The sequence below is a fragment of the Nicotiana attenuata genome, chromosome 7 (genome assembly GCF_001879085.1).
Source record: "Nicotiana attenuata strain UT chromosome 7, NIATTr2, whole genome shotgun sequence".
In the NCBI taxonomy this organism is placed as follows: Eukaryota; Viridiplantae; Streptophyta; class Magnoliopsida; order Solanales; family Solanaceae; genus Nicotiana; species Nicotiana attenuata.
In genome coordinates, this window is record NC_031995.1 from 105,268,481 (window position 1) to 105,288,224 (window position 19,744).

Consider the following 19,744-nt stretch of genomic DNA (forward strand, 5'->3'; position numbering starts at 1 on the left):
TCACAACCAATCACAATACCAAAGCTGGTTGTGATCGCAAGTAGTCGCGGAGTCCGGAATTTTGTGCTAGAGGATTCAAGAAAATACTAGGATGTCACACTTAGGATATGAACCTATTACCTAAAGAAGTTTTTGAACTCTTTTTCCACTATATTAAAATCTTTTCTCATGTCAAGGAATTCAACAATCTATCTATAATTAAAAGCAGAAGAAAAAAAGCCTCTTATGAAGCCAAGTGGCATAATCCTAATATGACACTTGGTACTTTAAGACATTGCTCCAAATTGTTAGGAAGTAGAATTTGGAACTACAATTTTATTTGGATTAGGATTGTAGTTCAAAACCGTTCAAAATAGGATTGTAGTTCAAAACCGCTCAAAATTCCCTTCAACTTTCTGAATTTTTAATTTTTTTTAATTATTAAATGATTTTATATGTGAAAACCCTTTACTCCACAATATTAGGTCAAAACTTTTTACTTTCAACTTACCCTAAATTCTCTCTGCAAAATCACGATACCCTCAACTGTCTAACCCACGATTTACTATAATGGGTAGCAACTGCTCAAAACTGCAAATATATATTTCTTCCACAACTACACGTACTTCAATTCTAATCTTCCTTCTTCTATCAAGATTTCAAGAAAATTTACGGCTTATGCAAAAGATGGCTACTCACATTGATTTCATCAACGATATAACAATTTCGAAGATGCAATGGAAGTTGAAAGTTCGGGTTGTCCGTCTGTGGGAAGTACCGGATCGTTTTAATCCAGGCACTATATTCTCGATTGAATTGGTTCTACAAGATGAAAAGGTATTTTAAATATGTTATTGCCTTGCTAATTCGTTTTGCTCTTCGAAATTGTTATATGATTATATATAATTCGTTTTGCTCTTCGAAATTGTTATATGATTATATCATACAACTAATTGTTCAGAATAAGTTATCTGATTACTTTTGTTCTGCTTTTTAAGTTGCAAATTGCTAATTAGTTGTTCTCTCTGTTTCTGAACTTGCAAATCTAAATCAATTATTATGTATCTTTGACTTACAAATTCGTTCAATATATTGTTGAAAAGTGGAAACTAACTGTTTTTGTTCTCTGCTTCTTACGCTGCTCTATTTCTACTATTGAAAAGTAGTATTAGTATGAATTAAGTTGCAATATGGAGTTTTTCTTCTGCTTTTAGTTATATATAGATTTTTTCAACTTTACAGTTGAAAAATAGTATTAATATAAATCTATTCAAATATTTCATGAAAAGTAGAAACTAATTCCTTTTGTTCTCTGTTTCTTTAGTTGCAAATATGAATTTGTTGCTATGTGTCTTTGGCTTGCTAATTCTTTCAACTCTACTGTAAAAAGTGGTATTTGAAATGCAACCCAGTTTTAAGAAAATAGTGAACAAATTAATCGTCCTCAAAACAGTTGTACAAATATAAACAGGGGACAAAAGGGGTTTAAAAAAAGGTTTTGGAATTAGCAAAAACAGTTAAACTTGCAAATCTGGAGTTTTTGCTCTATTTCTGTCACTTATTAATTTGTTCAACTCTACTGTTTAAAACTAGAGTTAATATAAATTACTATTACTATAAAAATTTGTAATCTCTGTTATATAATGTAATTTCCTTGTAGGGCGATTGTATACATGCTTCTATTTGCAAGTCAATTTTGCATCTTTTCAAAACACAAATTAATGAGCTTGGATTATATCTTATGGCGAACTTTATCGTTTGCCAAAACAAGGAGAGGTTCAACACCACAAAACATTGATTGATGCTGACGTTTACTCAACGGACAACAGTGGCTGAAACAATTGATCCACTTTTTCCAATGAATATCTTTGATCTACGACCATATCATCAATTGATAAATAAAGTTGATGTGAACGAGAGTGAATTATTTGGTAATAATAACTTTTACCTTAATTTATTTTAACATCTTTTTTTATTTAACATCTTTTTTTTTCTGTTTGATGCTAATAGATTGATGCTATTTGTTTTAACATCTTTTTTGGTAATGGATTGATGCTATTTATTTTAACATCTTTATTTTCTTTAGATGTGATCGGAGAAATTGTCAATTTTAGTGAGGTACACACGCAAAAACAAGGTGAAATTTCTGGGAAGTTTATGGATATCGAACTAGAAGATGATGAGTAAGAATAAACAGACATCCATGGATTAATGATAGATTTGAAAATTATATATGCTAAAAATTATACACTATTTCTATTTGACAGGAGGAACAAGTTATCTGCTACATTCTGGGGTGAATTTGTTGATCAAGTTATACCTCACCTGTTAAGTTCTAACAACCAGCCCATTATTGTTGTTATGCAGCTCATAAAAGCCCATAAATTTCAAGGTAAAATGTAACTATTCAATTTGACATTACTTTGTGAAAGGTATTCATTACATCTTACACATATTTTTTTTTTTTGCAGATTCATATTATGTGCGCAATACTTGGAATGCTTTAAAATTGTGGATTAATCCTACTTTTCCTCAATCTGACGAGTTTAAAACACGGTTTAATATATTTTAATCTTGTATCTACACTCATATCTATCTTTTCATGTATAGTTCTAACTATATTACTCATTTATAAATATAGATTACTTTCTGTTCGGGATAGTTACTCTGAGAGGCTGACTCAAATCATCTCTCAACAAAGTTACTCTGTTTCGGATGAGTTAGAGAAGGGCATTGCTGAAGTTAAAACAGTTTCCCAGTTAGTGGAGTCCATGCAAGTGAGTATCTTCTTTCTTTGAAATTTCAAAAGATCATCTTTTCTATTTGTTTTCTTCTCATCTTTCAGCCTTTGGTTCTCCTATTTTATGGCATTAAAATGTGATTAAACATTTAGAATATGATAAGTTTTTATATGACAGTTACTCCATTTGCATAAATATGTAGAGTTTAACTAATGTAATTTGGTATAATATTGGATGGAACACATGGCAGCTCTGTTTATTCACTGAAATCGTTGGGACTGATGCTTTTTCTTTGCTTATATGAATGCATAAAAGGGAAATATAGTAAGAACTCTTATCATATCAATAATCTACTGCAAACTTAATATGTTACAAACATAACACTATCCTTAAACACGAAATCTTATAGTTATGCAAATTCATCTATCTTTAATCTCTGTAATAACGAAACCAAACCAAATCAAAAAGTATCGGTTTTTTTGGTCGGTTTGCTTTGATTTTTCGGGTTTTTATGAACATCCCTAGGTCCAACTAAAAGATAATTTTATTAAATAGGAGTACCAGTATTTAGTGTCTATCTTTATTTTCCAGTTTAATGCTATGAACATATCCTGCTTTCAAAACAATATTCTTAGAGTCACGGGTAATGAATCTGAACAACAGCAGTAGTAACAAAATGTGCAGAAAGGAATAAAAGAAGGGAGAATATCATTATACGCATGATTGCAACTAAATATACAGTCAATTACAAATCACATGTGTTTTAGCCAATGAAAAAAGCTACTATCAGAACAATAATTGTTTTCTGGCACCTATTGCCTCCTCTATGAAAACACATAAATGCTAGAGGGTGAAAAGAGGTGGATTGATGTGGAAATTCAATCTACGTACTACAAAGATTATAATCTTATCATTTATAGTAACATATACTTAACATATATAAAATCTGAAAACTCTACAAGAGGGCCTCAATTGACAGATCCTCCAGCAAAAAAAACAAACAAGGTCAGTATTTTGAGCTCTTGGCCTTCTTAACAGTAGCAGCTTTAGCACTAGACTTAAGTTGGGTAGCGCGATTTAACGAACTTTTGGGGTTAAGACCCTTTCTGATCTTAAACACAGTCTAGGCAGTCCCAACAGCGTGCCCTGCCGCGTCAAGCCCTTCGGTTGCCACTTTTGCTGCCTCTTCTAACAGTAACAAAGTGTGATTTCCATTGGCTGAGGATCTGTTGATGACACATGACAAAACAAGTTGAAATGTATTTTAATGGTAAGACTGGACTTAGGAAAAAAGGCATATAGCCAGGAGAAATCATCACATACTGAAGCATAAGTGTCACCAAAGTTAAGGAGGGGGGAAACATTTTGCTTTTCCTCAATGTTTCCTATGTTGTACATTTGAATGATTTTCCAGTTTTCTTCAGCACTTAGTCCATGCAAATCTATGCATGTCATACTTTATATGTTCATATCTCAGATGACATATTGGTTACTATGGATGACAACCATAATTTTTCTAATATAAAGTATGCATAATTTATATCATTCATGATTTGCACATATACGCTCTCTCTCACACTCACGATTTAAAGTATAATCATTTTATTAAACAGGAAGGTCCTTGTTGGATTGTCGCAAGTATTGAAAATTTAGAACTTGGAAAAGGATGGTCGTATGTCAGCTGCAAGAAGTGTCAAAAGAAGGTGGATAAAGTAGGAAACATTTATCAATGCCCAAACCCCAAATGTAAAAATGAAGATTACTCAGCAGTTATTAGGTAAAAGCAGCAACTCTATTTCCTTAATCCATCAAAAACGTACATTTATATCTCAAATCAAGTGTGCAACTAGGTACAAGCTTCAGGTTAGGGTAATGGATGCTACTGGATATGTTTCCCTATTGCTCTGGGACCGCGAAGCCATGTTTCTCATAGGCGAATCCGCAAAAGAATTGAAGGAAGGATTTCTTGAGGTATATCAACTAATTAAATTCATATTTTTTATTTGAAAAATTCTAACGCAAAATTTCATTCTAGAATACTGGCGCTATTGATAAGTATTCCTATCCAGTAGAGCTGAACATTGTTCTCCAAAGAAAATTCATGTTTAAGGTTATTGTCAAGAGCTCGAACATTCAACTGCAACAGGAAGTTTATAGTGTTGTTAAGCTTACGGATGAGGAGCAACTGATAAAGAAATATATTCCTGATCCACCTTCATATGACTTAACTGTATGTCATATTTGCTCACAAACTTCATAATATATTTAAATTGCAAATTTCTTTTAAATTGCATTATTTGAATCATAATTTCACACTCATTTATTTATTATTTTGTGATAGGACCCTGACTTCAATAATAATCAAGTCTTTGATGGAGAGAAGGAATGCGGGGTAAATACATCACTCACTTTTAATTGGTCCTTTAAGATGACACAGACTTATATATCTGGAAGGATATGTTTCTGAATAAGTTTTCAGATCTGGAGATTTTTTATAACTTTAAAAGTTGTTAATGTTCACTTTGTCTATTCTATAGGAAGCTGCAAACTCATTATTAATATTTTTGTACATTATTGATTCTTCTAAATAAATTTTTTTCAGGGTATAAATTAATAAAGCTATAGGAACTGCAAGTTCACTAATTATTTTCACAAAGTTTTGTATTTTATATATGCAGGATTCTACTGAAGAGAACGAGTTAATCGATATTGCAAATACACCTGCCAAGATAAGTTTAACTAACGCCGCAACAGTGGTTGAAGAAGATCCAAATACACAGTTGTCAGGAAATAAAATCAAGAGAGTATTTAAGAAGAAGAAAACAACATAAGGTGTTTGTAAATGTAACACTTGGAGAAACCAAACTGTCCGATTAGTCTTATTAGTAGTTTTATTAGTTATGAACAATGTATTTTAATCATTTCAAGTTATTTATGCTATTTCACTTTTCTGCTTTACAAATTTTATACTTATGGACAAGATATTTGAAGCTTTTCATGGTTATTTCTGGTAGTAAAGTCTGCCTATTCAACTGCGTATATTGTTTCTGGATGTACATCAATATTTTATCTCATTTTAGAATGTCAGCCTATAAATAGTATTGAATCAAAATGTTGTGACGATCCGACCCGTCGTTTCATGTGTTACCGCCCCGTTTTCCCCGTTTATTGCTTCTTCATGTTTCATTATCGGCATTTGGTGAGTTAGAGTCGAATTGGTTTGGTTTTGGTAGAAAATGAGACATTTAGTCTCTTTAAGGAAGGCTTATATTGGAAAAGTCAACCGGATGTTGACTATTGAGTTAGAGGGCTCGGATGTGAATTCTGGTGATTCGGTTAGCTTCGGGGGATGATTTGTGACTTAGGAGTGCGATCGGAATTGATTTTGGAGGTCCGGTGTAGAATTAGGCTTGAATTGGCGAAGTTAGTATTTTGGCGAATTCCGGTTGGTAGGTGAGATTTTGATCCGGAGGTCGGAAGGGGATTCCGGGAGTTGCAGTAGTTCCCTTAGGTGATTTTGGATGTGTGTGCAAAATTTCAGGTCATTCGGAGATGTTTTTGTCGGGTTTTTGATCAAATGCGTATTTCGAAGTTTTGAAGAAACTTAGGCTTGAGTCCGATGTGATTTAATGGTTTTAGCGTCGTTTGATGTGTTTTGAAGATTGGAACAAGTTTGAATAATGTTTTAGGATTTGTTGGCACTTTTGGTTGAGGTCCCGGGGGCCTCGGGGTGATTTCGGGTGGTCAATCGGACCAATTTTGGACTTTAAAAGTAGCAGATTTTCAGCTGTTGGTGTTGCAGAGATTTGCCCTTCGCGTTCGCGTGGGTGATGTCGCGAATGCGTAGAGGAAATGTGAGGGCTTGGGAATTTGTTCTTCGCGTTCGCGTGGAAAGGGCCGCGTTCGCGAAGTTCTGGAAGGCAAAGCATCGCGTTCGCGTTAGTGGTAACGCGTTCGCGTAGAAGGGAATCAAGGCCTTGTGAAATTGTTCAATGCGTTCGCGTCATAGGGCACGCGTTCGCATAGTTAAAGTTTCTGAAGCATCGTGTTCGCGGCTTGGGCACCGCGTTCGCATAAGGTTAATTCCTGGTCAATATTTTCTGGTCATCGCGAACGCGGGGGTGTTGACCGCGTTTGCGTAAGGTAAATTGCACCTGGTCAGAAGGGTTTTTAAATCATATCATCCGCGAAGCTTGGTCCATTTTCCTCTATTTTTGAGTATTTTGAGAGCTCTTTGGGACAAATTGAAGAGCGATTCAAGGAGGATTGATTGGAGGTAAGTTCCTTGGCCTAAATACACGAGATTATGATAAATTTAACATGGAAATTGGTTGAAATTCATCAAAAGGGGGTAAAGCTAGGGCTTGAGAATTGGTAATTTAAAAATAGAATTAGAAGGGTCAAATGGACTCCGATTTTGATAAATTTGATATGTATAGACTCGTGGCGAGACGAGGAATCCGGCGATATGAATGTTATAATTTTTCGAGAAGTGGGCCCGGGGTTCGGGTTTTGCCAACTTCGTGATTTTTGATAATTTTCGAGTCTTTTCAATTGGGTTATGTTCCCTTAGCCTATTGTAACGTATTCCTTGTGGTTTTGATCAGATTCGGCGCGCGGGGAGGTCGATTCGAGGGGAAAAGGCTTAGCGAGCTAGACTTTTGGCCGGCTAGAGGTGAGTAATGATTTTAAATGATGTCCTGAGGGTTGAGACCCCGGATTTGCACAACTTGGTGCTATGTTGAGATGAGACACGCGTTTAATGACGAGCGCGGGGTCATTTACTATTGGGGATTGTGACTTGGTCCATCCCAGTTGTTGATTTTACCGCGTATATCACTATGACTTGTTATTTTTCACTATGACTTGGGCTTATTGCTATACTTGGGCTTATTGCCGACTGTTTGAGCTCCTTGTGAGCTATCATCACTGTTTTCCTCACTATTTGAAATATTATTTGAACTCAGTCCATTTGAATTACACTGTTTCATGAACTCAGCTATATTTTTACTCAACCTTGAGTTTTCAACTGATATTTGAACTATTATTTGAGCTGAGCGTTGTTGTTTTTACTGATGCCCGAGGGGCTATGACTATTTTTGGACTGATTGGGGCCGAGGGCCATATGTGAGGATATGTGAGGAGGCTTTCAGGCCTCGAGTGATATGCGAGGAGGCTTTCAGGCCTCGAGCGATATGTGAGGAGGCTTTCAGGCCTCGAGTGTATTGTGAGAAGGCTTTCAGGCCTCATATTGATATGTTCAGGTTTTCATGCCTTATTATGATAGCGCTTGGGCTGTAGGAGCCCCTCCAGAGTCTGCACACCCACAGTGAGCGCGGGTACCCATGTGATTTGAGAGTGAGCCCGAGGGGCTGATGTTGTACTGTGTGATTGATACTGAGCCCGCGGGGCTGATACTGTACTGAGAGTTTGATGTTGCGCCCGAGGGGCAGGTTTCTGAACATTTCCACTCGTTGAGAATATTTGTTTAAACTGTTTTAAAAGGGAAATTCTTGCTATTTTACTGGTTTTATTGCCTAACTGATTTTACTGCTTGAGATAGCATTATTTGTGCCTTTATGGGATTTTATGTTCTCAGTCATTATTTGTTTTTATTACTCACTAGGTCGGAGTACTCACATTACTCCCTGCACCGTGTGTGCAGATACAGGCATAGCTGAGTTCGTTCCTGAGCGCTGATTTCCTTCCAGACCAGGCAGACCCGGAGTGACGAGGTAGCTGTCGGCGTTCACAGCCCCGTTCTCTCCCTTATCTTCTGTATTTACATCATCTTCGGACTTGTTCCTAGTTCCAGACTTGTAGTATTTAGTGAACTCTAAAGTAACTCGTGACTTGTGACACCCCGATTGCGGGCTGAGTTGGGATGGTTCTCTGTTTTACTTCGTTCTGTTGGCTGGCCTTGTCTTCACGAGAGGCGCCATCACGACCGGGTAGGGAATTTGGTCGTGACAAGTTGGTATCAGAGCCTAGGTTACTAGGTCTCACGAGTCATGAGCAGGTTTAGTAGAGTCTCGCGGATCGGTACGGAGACGTTTGTATTTATCCTTGTGAGGCTGCAGAACCTTTAGGAAAACTTCACATTCTTGAATTCTTATCGTGCGTCCTTGATTCAGCTTGAAAAGAAACTCTTGAAATTCCTTCCACGCATTTGTATGCGCGCATGAGCGCTCCGTATCAGATGTTCCTTGATGGCTTGTGATTCCCGATCAAGGGCGAGATGTTATCCCTGTGAGCATATATTGGGCCAGTCTGGAGGACTTGAGGCCGGATCTTTGCCTATGGCTTAAGCACCGAGGTGCTGATTGTGTGAGTAAGTGATTTGAGCCTATATGTTCGATATTGTCCCTATTAGTGGAAGTGACGACTGCATATCCATGTGATGAGTATGTTAGTACTGCGAGATGTATCTATATGACTTGGTTGTGACGAAGAAGTCTGCTGGATAATAGATAAACTGTTAAGTGTTCGATTCCTATTGTGATTTGATGTGTAGCCTGAGTTATGGGCGCGTGAAGAATCGTTTTGTGTCTCTTAGTTGGGGAGTGAAGTGCATTTCACGTGGCGGTATGAGTTCGGACCCAGGAAGATTAAATGATTGTGTAATGTGTATGACGGTGGAAGGCATGCAGAAATGTTAAATTGAGGCGAAACAGGTGGGTTATCTCCTGCGGAGTGCTCCTGAGTGGTATGATCCTTATGTATATGTTAGAAGGTCTCATGTGTAATTGAGGCGTACGTGTTGAAATTTGAAATTTCGGATCGCTTAAGAGAGTGGATTCAACTGATGTAGAGATGGATGCGAGAAGTGTAAAGGATTATAGTACTAGATGATCTGTGTTTTCACAAACTAGTAGATAATTTGAGTTTAATCTCACTATGATATGGTGGCATCATTAGTAGAAGCATTATGAGTTATTGAGTGTGTCCTGATATATGGCTTCGAGCCAAGTTGGGGAGGTTGCTGTTGATTAGCTGATCGCACGGTTATGTGCTATGTTGGTTCCGTTTCGAGGTATGCTGGCGGATCAGTCCTGGTTGCAGAAATTGAGCCGAGGATGGCACGAGTGAAGCAAAATTTTGACAAAGGTTATATGGTGCTTCGTAGATGTGAGAAAATAATAGGATGTCTTGAGCTGTTGTTGATAAAGAGTGCTCAGTGAATAGAGAAGGAAGATGTTGGTTTGTATTGGAATGAGATCATATCCCGCGGTGTCGGAATGCTAATAAGGCACGAGTGGTTCTATTCGTTAAGCCAGGTAATTTGTAGTTGAATAAGAGTGAATGACTCTCGAGAATGGTTTTATTGTGTTCAAGATTCTACATGTAACAATCAGGTGTCTCAAGGTTGTGTAGGTGGTCAGAGATTGTGTTTTCATCGGAAAGGTCAAGACTGGTGGTATTTTATGTTAATTATGGGATTCTATGTATCAGTATCTGGAAAGTGATGGTAGCGAATTCAGATTCGCAGGAAGTTCTTCAAAGTGAAGTATTCTGGAATGTGGTATTTTTGGGAACATTTGAGGGAGTATTCGGTAGCCTATGGGTCTTAAACAGTGTGGTCTTATGTTCGAGTCTCGTATGGTAAACCTGGGTTGAGGTATTGTGGTGCTACAGCAAGGAAGAATATCAAGTTGATGATCAATCAGAGAGGAAATTTGATAAATGGAATAGGTTGATAGTAGACCGAGTCGGTACGGTAAGGGTACGATTAATTCTTCATATGTGTTCGAGGTAATGAGCCTTACAGGCATTTTGCAGCAATGCTCTTGAGTTTTGGCAGCTTGCTTAGCTTGGTTTGGGTAGAAGGATTCAGTCCTGGCAGTTTAGCTTGTGCACATGGAATTGGGGGAGAGAGCCCTTGTTGGGTTTTACCGTGGTTTAGAGATGAACATATTTTCTATGGATATGCGAAGCATGGGATGTGTAACGATTCTTCTTCTAGATGGGATTGACGGAAGGTCTTGGCTAGACGAGTTACAGTTCAGTTCTGAAAGAAGTTCATAAAATTCTTAGGCAACGGGTAGCCTCAAGGAATCAAGGAAATGGTACTGCTAAATGGAAGTGATTTGACGAGAGTATATGTCTCGGAAGAAGGGTAATGTGATTAGACTGATGATACTTCGGTAGTATTGCGGCACTTTCTTGCTAGATCGACTGCTGATATCTGAGTTTGTTTGATGGCACAGGGGAATTTCAGAATATCTTTCGTGGAATGATTGGGTACTCGAGGTGTAATATGTATTCATACAACGGAATTTGGGATCAGGTACAGTGATTCGTGTGCTATATGGAGTTGGAGACTGGGAGCTCTTAGGTACAGACTATGTAGTGGTTCTGGATCGTGTGTATTGGTACCGTTAGCGGCTATTGGTATTTGGAGGCTCGAGTGGATCTTTCTTTGCTTGGTATATTAGATTTTGGATATGATATTGGGGTGTAGACTGGTTGTCTCAGTGTTGGGTTGTTCTAGACTATTATGCTATGGGCTATGCCGGAAAATGCCACAGGTTGCGTGGCGAGGTGCATCAGATTACGTTCTAGCAGAGTGGTTTGTATTCCAAAGACCAGCGGACGGTTGGGAAGGACTGTTTTTCTTAAGTGGGCCTTCGTGATGGATGTCAGTGCAGAGGTTTCTACCCTTGATTCAGTTGCGGTGTTGAAAGACTTTTCGGATGCGTTTCTTGTGGCCGGGCATGTCGCCGGGCGAGGTTGTGGATTTCGGTATTAATTTGGTGCCGGGCACCGTATCGTACGGCTCCGGCAGGAATTGTGGTAGTGGAAGGAGCAGTTTTATGCCTTCTTGGTATTGAGTTTGTTGGCAGACCGATGTGGCTATGTATTTAGCTTGAGTTAGCTTGGTTGGTCCTGAGTTGTATTGTTGAGGGATAGGTTGATTCGATCGTTATTGAACTTGTTAGTGATCTGGGGAGATCTATGAGTTGCTTTTCTGTGCTGTGAGACGTTATGATTTGTTGGATATGGGCACATGTGGTGCGGTTCTATTGGGGATTCATAGAGAAAGTCGAGCGGGGAGAGTAATTGGGTGTTGATCGGTAAATGGAGTATCGGTTATGACCTATCAGGTTGCGTGTCATATGTTATTTGTTTCACCGTGGATGTAATGAATTGCCTTGGTTTCAGACATCAAATGTGCGTGGCTATCGATTTTTGATCACAGTGACTTGAGGTGTCATATCACCAGAGTGGAGTGTTGGATTCGAGGTGGTCGTTGGAGTCATTAAAGAATACGGACAGATTTGATCTCATCTTGTTAGAAGGATAATATCGAGGTTCGGCCCGGAAATCTGTTGTGGTATTAGTCAAAAGGGAAGTGGCTTCATGAATGGTTGATCTGAGAAATGGTTACGGTTTATCGCGTGTTTTATTTATCGTTGGCAGTATATGAAAGTGTTGGAATAAGACCTTAGTTGATAAGATATTTTCTATCGGTATTCGGGTATTGTGGACAACTACTATGAATAGAAGTTATCGTTTCGAGTGTTTGGGTTATGTGGTATATCATATGATTGCACCTGAGGTTGCAGGTATGGGTTATTACAGCTGGTTCGGGCTTATTCTGAGTATAGATGTGAGGTTCGGATCTTGTGTATGATTTGGGAAAGTGCAATGTGGTTCTATGGTTTATGGACTAGATGGATTGTGAAATTTCGGCTATGTTGTATTATCGGACCTACGTGAGATAGGGTGACGTGGGATCACCTCGGGTATATGCTTGGTAAGGTTATTCAGCTACTGGTTGGCTTCTAGGACAACTCTGGGTACGCTCGAGGACGAGCGTTGGTTTAAGTTGGGGAGGATGTGACGACCCGACCCGTCGTCTCATGTGTTACCACCCCGTTTTCCCCGTTTATTGCTTCTTCATGTTTCATTATCGGCATTTGGTGAGTTAGAGTCGAATTGGTTTGGTTTTGGTAGAAAATAAGACATTTAGTCTCTTTAAGGAAGGCTTATATTGGAAAAGTCAACCGGATGTTGACTATTGATTTAGAGGGCTCGGATGTGAATTCCGGTGATTTGGTTAGCTTCGGGGGATGATTTGTGACTTAGGAGTGCGATCGGAATTGATTTTGGAGGTCCGGTGTAGAATTAGGCTTGAATTGGCGAAGTTAGTATTTTGGCGAATTCCGGTTGGTAGGTGAGATTTTGATCCGGAGGTCGGAATGGGATTCCGGGAGTTGCATTAGTTCTTACGTGAATTTGGATGTGTGTGCAAAATTTCAGGTCATTCGGAGGTGTTTTGGTCGGGTTTTTGATCAAATGCGTATTTCAGAAGTTTTGAAGAAACTTAGGCTTGAATCCGATGTGATTTAATGGTTTTAGCGTTGTTTGATGTGTTTTGAAGATTGGAACAAGTTTGAATAATGTTTTAGGATGTGTTGGCGCTTTTGGTTGAGGTCCCGGGGGCCTCGGGGTGATTCGGGTGGTCAATCGGACCAATTTTGGACTTTAAAAGTAGCAGATTTTCAGCTGTTGGTGTTGCAGAGATTTGCCCTTCGCGTTCGCGTGGGTGATGTCGCGAATGCGTAGAGGAAATGTGAGGGCTTGGGAATTTGTTCTTCGCGTTCGCGTGGAAGAGGGCCGCGTTCGCGAAGTTCTGGAAGGCAAAGCATCGCGTTCGCGTTAGTGGTAACGCGTTCGCGTAGAAGGGAATCAAGGCCTTGTGAAATTGTTCAATGCGTTCGCGTCATAGGGCACGCGTTCGCGTAGTTAAAGTTTCTGAAGCATCGCGTTCGCGGCTTGGGCACCGCGTTCGCGTAGGGTTAATTCCTGGTCAATATTTTCTGGTCATCGCGAACGCGGGGGTGTTGACCTCGTTCGCGTAAGGTAAATTGCACCTGGTCAGAAGGGTTTTTAAATCATATCATCCGCGAAGCTTGGTCCATTTTCCTCCATTGTTGAGTATTTTGAGAGCTCTTTGGGACAAATTAAGTCCCAAGGAGGATTGATTGGAGGTAAGTTCCTTGGCCTAAATACACGAGATTATAATAAATTTAACATGGAAATTGGTTGAAATTCATCAAAAGGGGGTAAAGCTAGGGCTTGAGAATTGGTAATTTAAAAATGGAATTTGAAGGGTCAAATGGACTCCGATTTTGGTAAATTTGATATGTATAGACTCGTGGCGAGACGAGGAATCCGGTGATGTGAATTTTGTAATTTTTCGAGAAGTGGGCCCGGGGCTCGGGTTTTGCCAACTTCGTGATTTTTGATAATTTTCGAGTCTTTTCGATTGGGTTATGTTCCCTTAGCCTATAGTAACGTATTCCTTGTGGTTTTGATCAGATTCGACGCGCGAGGAGGTCGATTCGAGGGGAAAAGGCTTAGCGAGCTAGACTTTTGGTCGGCTAGAGGTGAGTAATGATTTTAAATGATGTCCTGGGGGTTTGAGACCCCGGATTTGCACAACTTGGTGCTATGTTGAGATGAGACACTCGTTCAATGACGAGCGCGGGGTCATTTACTATTGGGGATTGTGACTTGGTCCGTCCAGTTGTTGATTTTACCGCGTATCTCACTATGACTTGTTGTTTTTCACTATGACTTGGGCTTATTGCTATACTTGGGCTTATTGCCGACTGTTTGAGCTCCTTGTGAGCTATCATCACTGTTTTCCTCACTATTTGAAATATTATTTGAACTCAGTCCATTTGAATTACACTGTTTCATGAACTCAACTATATTTTTACTCAACCTTGAGTTTTCAACTGATATTTGAACTATTATTTGAGCTGAGCGTTGTTGTTTTTACTGATGCCCGAGGGGCTATGACTATTTTTGGACTGATTGGGGCAGAGGGCCATATGTGAGGATATGTGAGGAGGCTTTTAGGCCCCGAGCGATATGTGAGGAGGCTTTCAGGCCTCGAGTGTATTGTGAGAAGGCTTTCAGGCCTCATATTGATATGTTCAGGCTTTCAGGCCTTATTATGATAGCGCTTGGGCTGTAGGAGCCCCTCCGGAGTCTGCACACCCATAGTGAGCGCGGGTACCCATGTGATTTGAGAGTGAGCCCGAGGGGCTGATGTTGTACTGTGTGATTGATACTGAGCCCGCGGGGCTGATACTATACTGAGAGTTTGATATTGCGCCCGAGGGGCAGGTTTCTGAACATTTCCACTCGTTGAGAATATTTGTTTAAACTGTTTTAAAAGGGAAATTCTTGCTATTTTACTGGTTTTACTGCCTAACTGATTTTACTGCTTGAGATAGCATTATTTGTGCCTTTATGGGATTTTATGTTCTCAGTCATTATTTATTTTTATTACTCACTGGGTCGGAGTACTCACATTACTCCCTGTACCGTGTGTGCAGATACAGGCATTGCTGAGTTCGTTCCTGAGCGTTGATTTCCTTCCAGACCAGGCGAACCCGGAGTGACGAGGTAGCTGTCGGTGTTCACAGCCCCGTTCTCTCCCTTATCTTCTATATTTACATCATCTTCGGACTTGTTCCTAGTTCCAGACTTGTAGTATTTGGTGAACTCTGTAGTAGCTCGTGACTTGGGACACCCCGATTGCGGGCTGAGTTGGGATGGTTCTCTGTTTTACTTTGTTTTATTCAGCACTTATGAGTACATTATCTAGGTTTTAGACTTATTTATGCTAATTAACTATTAAAATGAGGTGCTATTGTTCTGTTGGCTGGCCTTGTCTTCACGAGAGGCGCCATCACGACAGGGTAGGGAATTGGGTCGTGAAAAATGTAGTAGATCATGCTACTTTCAATTGAATTTTCAGGGCCTGATAATTGGGTTATTTCAGTGGGACTCATCTTATGGATGCATAGAGGAATATTAGAAGAACTCTCTGTATTTTCTTTTTATAGATGGATTATAGTGATGACACTCAAGGTGTATTTTAATCTTTAATTCTTGACAGTGTATATTTCTGAAACAGAGAAGCTGGGACTGTTTGGGGTCACTCCTTATCAAACGTTTCTTTTGGCTGAGATTTGAGAGGCTACTTAATACTTTGATATGTAAAATTCAATCTGTACAGGTTCTACTGGACAGTTCTGCATTTACTAAAATCATTATCACCTGCTTATCATGATCAATCAGTGAACAAGAATAGCCTGTTATTTAGGGACTTGAAAAGCTTGGTTCTTTGGCTGCTTACTTGGGGCTTAAATGCATGTCTTTAATTTGTGTAGATATAAGAATTAAAGTTTAACATTACAAAGGAAGACTAAAGAAAAAAAATGCAAAGAATTGAAACGTAAGGAAAAGAAGAGAAAATGTTAAATACAGAATTTAGGCAGCAAATTTGTTAATGAAGCAGCGAAGCGAGGGTCAGTTTGCGAAACCGGGACCGGAGCATAAGAGACCAAAAAAATCCTGGACAGCAAAGCGAGGGTCACTTCGCGAGACCGGGACCGGAGCAGAAGAGACCAGAAAAGTCCCGGACAGCGAAGCGAGGGTCACTACTGCGAGTCCGTGACCAGAGGAGAAAAGTTTAGCTTCTCATATTAAAGATAAGTTAAAGGAATATAATATTTTCCTAATGTTGGACTATATTTTTCCGCAACATATTTTCTCACATGAAAAATCATATGTTGCATGGTCTAGAGGGATATCATTGTCGATAAAAAGAGTTTTTGGTCGTAACGAATCAACCAAAGTGTCAGAAAGGAACATAAACAAAAAAATACTATCTACAAAGAAATGTTAGTTAAGATATTAAATTTAAGCATTTAAATGATTATTGCATTTTTCACCCCTTTATAACAATTTTGTCTTCGCGTGTGCGCGCGAGTGTGTGCATATATATATCCTTTCTAGCAAATTATCTCATACTTGCTCTTATTATTGACGAAACCATAAATTTACTGTTCACCTTTTCATTATGAGTTTAAAATTACCCTCAGGTTGGTATCCCGTTAGTGATCAAGGCAACAACAAAATCTTTTCGTGACAGTGAGAGGGGGTAATATTTGACCAAGAGTCTAAAGAAGAATAAAATTGCTCAATTTCAAATAATATATAAATAAATTAGACTATTCTCCCATGTTTAAACGCAATTGATTTGAAAATACTACGGCAAACACCTATTAGCAGAAGTAAATGTTAAGGTATATCGGATAAAGCAAAAGAAATCCAACTTTTTTAAATACACTATTGCTTTATCCTCAAAATCAGTAGACAGATCTAATCCTATTTACGTTGTGTTCTAAACCATTAAAACATACCAAAACTGAACTTCAATATTATCGATCTGGAAAAAGAAAATACTGGGATTTATATTAAAATATAGAATTACTTAAAAAAAATACGATGAATTAAAAATACCCCATTAAAAGCGAAAAAGAGGCACAGTATATGCCCCTGTTTCGCCAACTGCATTAAACACACAGCTTTACAACTTCTCAGACCTAAGTTTCTACTCAATTTGACATGGAAGAAGAGAAGAAGCTCGCAAGAAAAAATAGGATGAACATACGGAAGCAGAAACGGCCGAAATATTGTTCGGATAATAATGGTATGAACTTTTATCCACTATTTTGCATATTTGCCTGACTGCTGCTTACAGACTCTTTGTTCAATGCTTCCAAATACTACATATTTCCTAAATACTCTTCTGTTATCTCTGATTTTCCTTAGGCTAATTGCCTTTGAGGCGCACTTAAGTCCCGAGACTCAATTAAAGCTGAATTGTGCGCTTCGCGTTGTATATTAACTGTATTGGTTAGTATTGTTATCTTTTAAATCAAAGTCTGAAGCATGTTTTATGAAGGAATCGTATCGTACAGTTTGGTAAAAGCAAGTTGAATGTTTGCTGATAAACTTATGATAAATTTTACCAATTAGTAAAATATGAATTACATAAAGGCGAACTGGTACTTCTTCCTGGCTATTAGCAAGGCAATCTTGAATTTCTGTTTGAAATAATGTAGCCAATCAAGACTGTATTGGTTCACTTTTTCTAATGTTAGTCCAGAATTATGTATCCTTAGCAAGACGTTTTCTGAGCTTTATTACGTTCCAATATCAACTGCACAGAAAAGAATTACACGGCTTAATGGTTATAACACGTTATGCTGATATTATGTGTATGCTGGCCCATATTTATTCGTGGGATGCCTGTTCTATAATCGCCATGTTAGCAACAACAACAAAGAAGAGAGGGTAGGCTAGTAGGGTATTTGACTCTTATTGTACTAACTACTTTTCTGTTATCTCTGATTTTCCTTGGGCTAATTGCCACACGTAATTCTTTAAAATTTTTGTGGCTATTGAATGTCTCAAAAACTTGCATAAGTTATTTGTCACGACCCGAAACCCGCACTAATCGTGATGGCGCCTCTCGTGAAGACAAGGCCAGCCAACAGAACAACAACGTCTCTTTCAAAATTATTAAACATAAAGGAATAGATAAATACAACTTAATGGCAATAATAATCGATATTTACAACCCAACACAGCCCGACCAGGGTGTCACAAGTCACGAGCATCTAGAGAAGTCTGAACACGACTACAGGGCCAATAATACACAGAATAAAATTTAGAATCAAAAGACGAAGTCCGGTGCCGCGAACGCCGGCGGTCACCTTGCTCAGGTACGATAACAATATCCTCAATCAGCTCTAACCCGCTACCGAGTAACAAATACCTGCAACTGCACGCGAGATGCAGGGAGTAAAGTGAGTACTCCAACTCAGTGAGCAATAAAAGTAAATAATAATTGAGCAGCAAGAAATCACGTAAGGCACTCCATCATGCTATATAGAACAGTGCAACCCTTTGAGAAAAACAGTAAAACCGTGAAATGCTTTAGAAAATCTATCCGGGCTCAGTTAAAAACCTCTTTTGAAAATATCTTTTTCAACAGTTAAGCAAATGAATGCGAAACAGATAGTGCAAGTCAGCAAGTAAGTCAGCCCCTCGGGCACAACACTCCATTAACAAATAACACCAGGGTATCTGGTAAACAATACAAGAAGTAGCATGGGTGCCAATGAAATGAGAGTGCTAAATGTCATGACACGTAATACAAACAAGAACCAATGCATGAGTGCAATGCATATGACCGCTGCGGCGTGCGGCCCGAGCCATCCATATTTAACGTCGACGGCGCTCACTGGGGGTGTGTACAGACTCCGGAGGGGCTCCTACAGCCCAAGCGCAATAATCAAGCCATTTCGTGGCATCAACCAGGCCCTCAGCCTCAATATCAGTACAGTACCGCTGCGGCGCGCAGCCCGAGCCAACCATATATCCAGAAATTACTATAACACTGCTGCAGCGCGCAGCCTGATCCATGCTCAGTCCAGAAATGCACATAAGCCACTTGGGCAAGATTAAAATAACAGTTCTCAGCTTAAAATGTCAATAAAATGTTGTTTAAGTTCTCAAATCTTAGAAAAATGGCCGAGTTTGCAAATCAGTATTAAAACCCTGGACCGAGATCAAATAGCATGCAAAAATGATGCGAAAACAGTGATATCAATCCCTGAAGGATTCACATAGTTGGCACGAAGTCCAAACATGGTAATCAGCCCAAATTATGATGATAACAAGTAGTTTCAGTCAAATACGTAGAAATTTCATCAATCGGGACGGACCAAGTCACCATTCCCAATGGTGCTCTACCCCACGCTCATATCCGGCGTGCAAGTCACCTCAATATAGCACTATGATGTGCAAATCCGGGGTTTCAAACCCTCAGGATATCATTTACAAGTATTACTCACCTCAAACCGGTAAAATCTCTAGCTCGCGACGCCTTTGCCCCTCAAATCGGCCTCCACGCACGTCAAATCTATCCAAAATCAGAGCGAATACATCACAATATCCTAAGGGAACAATACCCAATCGAAAACAATCGAAAATAGCAAAAATCACGAAACTAGCAAAACCCAAGCCCCGGGCCCACTTCTCGAAAAATTTCAAAACTCACATTACCGGATTCCTCGTCTCGCCATGAGTCCATACATACCAAGAACTCCCAAATCCGAGCTGAAATGACCTATCAAATCCCAATTTGA